Genomic DNA, 5,092 nt, shown 5'->3' on the forward strand with positions numbered 1-5,092 from the left:
ACTCGTTAGGGTCCGTTCACACAGACCGGCTCGGAGAGGAGAGCAGATTTTTATCACGTTGGAAACAGTGTTTTGAGTGATTGTAGTAAAGTTTATTTTTGCATTTGCACCTTTTTTGTCATTAAAAATGCCTGAACGCGCTTCGTGTGAAGTAATAAAAGGAGCCGACCGGCTCCGCTTGCGTGCTCTTTCTCGCTCGCACCCGCTTTCAGATCTCTTCCAGCCGGTCGATGTGAAATAGTTGGCGGCTCCGCTCCGGCCAATTCCAAGCGTATACGACCCGGTCTGTGTGAAAAGAAAAAAGCAGGCCGATGCTCTCCGAGCCGGTCTGTGTGAACGGACCCTAATTATGTAAACTTACTGTCGGCCTTATTTGATTGATGTATTATTTAACGGTTCCTAAAATATTTGAAGATCGAACGAATTTATACATTCTCATTTTAAATGTCTGCCCTAGATTTAAATTACTTTTTAATTTTCGAATACTTAATTTTAATAAATAAATGTTTTTGTACAAAATTAAAATCATTAAAAATCTACATTCCGTTGTACATAAAAAAACAATAGTTTATTGTATTAAATAGACGTTACGTTTTTTTATCGTTTATTCTATAATTAAATTTAAACGGCTTGGCTTCGTATTGTTTGAAAAGTATTATAAAAGTTTATATTGAATATTAAAAGATATAATAATAATTAAACTTATTTACACCAAAATGCTCTCACCCCTATGATAACGATTTTGATGAAGTGTTTCCATATTAAAAAAAATGTTATTATAAAATACATTTTTATAGTGAAGCTCCGTTTGGCGCTTAACAATTAGCTGTTATTTTAAAATGTTCTATGAATTATACATTACTGGCATGTAAAACGTGAGAGGAGCTTCAGTGAGAACTCACTTCGAATCTCACTCGTAAAATGTTGAAAACCGACCCACGGTAATACGCTATTTTGATTCGAGTATCCTTTGTTTTAATGTTATAATTATGTATTATAAATATTGTTATTTGTTTATATATTTATCTGATACTAATTCTTACAGATATTTTACGACCGTGTTCCGCGGCTTATAGCGCGTTAGGCGTGTTTCGTATTTTGTCCTTATAGAATAGCTCTACTGGTGTGTCGGTAGCATTCGGTGATCGTTTCATTTTTTTATGGTTCATAATTTTGGCATAATTAAGTTTAATTATTGTAGTTGCTATAATATCTGTGCCAGTATACACTGTAAATACATATCATTGTGTACGATGAAATAAAGTTTAATATTTTTGTATATGTGGTTTTTTTAAAGCTCAATGTGAGTGCATCCTACAAAATTCAAAATTCTATGATATTATTTGTTATTTAATATAACAAATAGAAAACACAATTGTTTTCTTTTATATATATATATATATATTTTATATGCGCCGGGATGGCAAATGACTCTACTCCACCTGATGGTAAGTGGTAGTAGAGTCCAAACGCGACGACGGCCAGTACAGTCAGGAAGAATGTTCTGTACTAGCCGTCCCCGCCTTGCCGGCCCGCAAGATGCCTTTTCACGCCTCGTTTGAAGGAACCCGGGTTGTAAGAGGAGGGGAACACGTATTGTAAAATATTTATTTAAAATATTTTAAAATATCGATAGAGCTTCTTTTAAGCACTTGAATCCTCACGAAAAATCGTAAAGTAAGTCCTTAGTTACTATTTTACTGCAATAAAAGAAGTTTGTCAACAGTTGCATGCATTAAGGGCAAGCTATAGTATGCATATATATGAATCAAGCTCAAAGTAATAAATATGAATCGCATGGGATATACACACACAGCTGCACCGTTCAGCGCAACACAGGCATAGATGTTCGGCCGAATTAGCAACGTTTTCCCTTCTTAATATTTACTAATAACCATATTTTTTTATTTGAATGCCAAAAATATTCAAATAAAAAAATTAAAAAGTATACAGGCGTGATAATTTTATTAAAAAACGCCATGTACCGAATGCCATTTTGTGCAATGTAATGCGCAAAAATGGGTTGAATATAAATAAATCTTAAGGTCGTAAATCTTATTTAATGTCTTATATTTAAGATCATTAATTATTAATATAAGTTTCAGTCTTAGCTAATGGACCTTTTGAATGCAGCTGAAAACAATGACTCGCGTATTTTGTATTTATCATAGAAGATTCGCTTGTTTTGAGATAATAACCCGGTTGTTAAAGATTGAATTTAAGCTTACGGTTCGAAATGTAGATTCTAACCGTCCGAACCGAACCGTCAAAAAACTCGATAGTTACTATTGACAATTAAGTTACATTTGTAATTAAATACAATCGTATTGTTATTTAACCCCCAAATCAACGAATACAGTTTACAAGTATTTTTTTAAATAATAATAGTAAAAAAAAGAGATCTCAAGCCGACAGAGGCGCTTTCTAAAGCTAATGAAGCGACAATTATATTGCAAAACAACTGTAAACAAAAACAGAGTGTCGTATGATATATAGTTTACTAGATTCTAGAATTTAATCTAAAACCGAATTAAATACTATAAATGTATAAGGTCGCTAATGTACATGAGTACGATATAAAAGTTATTTAGTTTTTGTAATTTTAAAATCGTAGTCGAAATTTAACACAAATTAAGAAACCAAATATATGTAGCAAAAGGCTTACCTTAACCTTTACCTTAACCAATGTGGCACAACGGACGCATATGTCTGTGGATAATTTGAATTCAAATAAAAAAAAAATAATTTTCATTTTCATTATTTCCCGTTATCGTTTCCCAATTAAAAGGTTATTATTGGTAAATTTTATTGATACAGGAAGAAATATGTGTACGTGTACGTGAAAGATTTCATAGATACCTATCTCCCTTTATTTATAGTCAGAGCTACAAAACATAATAATTTGTAGTTTAGCTTAAAAAATGTATTATATAATTTAACATTTCTGAACATCCCTGAAGCCGTAAAACAGGGACAGAAGGTTTGTATGTAAATTTCATCATATTTTGTTGTTGGTGATATCATAAAATGTTTTACATTTATATGCCAAGTTGCTGATACCCAAACAAAGTTGCAGGCAACAAGGTATTGTAATTATACAAGGAAGTATATTAATAAAGTAATTTTGTGAACCATATCCATATAAGATATATATAAGATATATATATCCATATAAGATATATTATATATATATATAATATCAACCATCAAAACAAATGTTTGTTTGAAATATTACCTATAAAACATCGTGAGGAAACCTACGTGTTTAGTTTCACTGAAATTGTGTTACATTTGCGCATGGTGGAATAAGCTCTAAACCTTCTCATCTCAGGGAAGAAGACATCCTGCTTGAGCCCAGCAGTGGGATATTAGCAAGCTGTCATTTATTTATATTTTCTATTATAAATCTCGTATAAAAATGTATAATAATATTATATGAATAGGAAGTTAAGTTTTATTTGCTTATTTTTCGGATTTACACAAATTTTCTAATTCGATTGCTATGTACCTTTAAAGACTAATATAGATTGAAGGATAATGTAAAATGTCATGGAGCCTAACCTCAATTTTTCACATGCAGTACGAATACCATTCTATCTAATATATACATATGTATGCTTTTACTTGGTGGTAGGGCGTTTTGGAAGACCGTTGTACGTACCAACCACTCATGACATTTTCTACCACCAACTTGTGTTCTGATGTCAAGAGTGTATGAGTGTACAGTGTAAAAGATCTTAGTTTCCAAGGTTGGTGACGCAATAGTGATGTAAGAAATGGTCAAAAGTCTTACAGTGCCATTGTCTTAGAGCGCTAGTGACTTACCATCATTTGCCAGTCTGTCAACCTGTGGAATAAAAATGTTGAAACATAATATGCGAAGTCACGATAACTTCCCATTACCCCGCAGCTAAAAGCAACAACGCGAAATTAGTTTTTCATGCTATATCATTTTAAGTGTAACTTTCGGACAAGTTGCATATATTTTATAAGTCCGCTGTTTCACAACCCTTTGTATTCAGAGAAGGCGCTGATAACAACGACATAGTTTAAGCAACTGCACTGCAGGTTCTATCTCGATTACTGCCATGCTTTTGTTTTTGTTTTAATAATTGCGCTTTCTGTGTTTGTTTCAATGTAACTTACAACTTTACGAAATTCATTCTTATGAATAAATTGCCTTATTATTTTGTATGCCATCTCAAAGATAAAATAAAGACTGAGGCTTTCATTTGTGGACTATGTTAGTCCAATGTAAATAATATCAAATATTTTAAAACTTCATGCACATAATAATCGAAGGCGCTTACGCTATAAAGTAATAGTCATAATAATAATATTAGTCTAATCTCTATCACGCCCGTTCAGAAGTAGATATCGGTGTTTATTGTCGAAAAAGAGTAATTAAAAGGTCTTTTCGGTAGAATATAAATTCGGTAGATTTATAAAATTCACATCTTTTAAAAAGCTTAAATTTTTAATGTTTTAAATTATTCTCAGGCTGCAGAGCAATAATATTTAAAAAAAAAAGTGAGATATTGCACAGATAGTACGAATAATATATACCAAAACATAAAAACTCTCATGTGTATTTGATATTACGTAACCGATATTAATTCTAGTCAAAGTTTGAAACTTTGGAAACCTCTAAGAGGGTTCACCATTCATCATGCGTCACGCGATACTTTGCTAAGTACGAAGTAAAACTTGCATTTTTCATTGCGACAAGTTTTAAGTACGGCTCTGGAAGTTTTCTTTTAAGGAAAATGCAGCCTTATAGTGTTGTTAAAGAGTTCAATTTCATTAACCCGTGTATTCCCGAAGTGATTTTGGATTTTCTACGCTCCGGGTGTTCGATTGATCAACTTGTCACCTTTATTCATTCAAATGAATATTCATGAAACATATTTCCTTTATTTTTAAGTACTTATAAATTGTTATTTTTTTAACAATGAACAATTTTATCTTATAATTACTTATTTAGTTTCACTTTAAATGAACGCCGTACAACTTAAATAACTAAAAATAACTTTAACCTTTGTATACCACAAAGGTTAAAGTTATTTTTAGTTGAAACTCACCAATCACTCAC

This window comes from Nymphalis io, chromosome 8 (assembly GCF_905147045.1).
Source record: "Nymphalis io chromosome 8, ilAglIoxx1.1, whole genome shotgun sequence".
Classification (NCBI taxonomy): domain Eukaryota; kingdom Metazoa; phylum Arthropoda; class Insecta; order Lepidoptera; family Nymphalidae; genus Nymphalis; species Nymphalis io.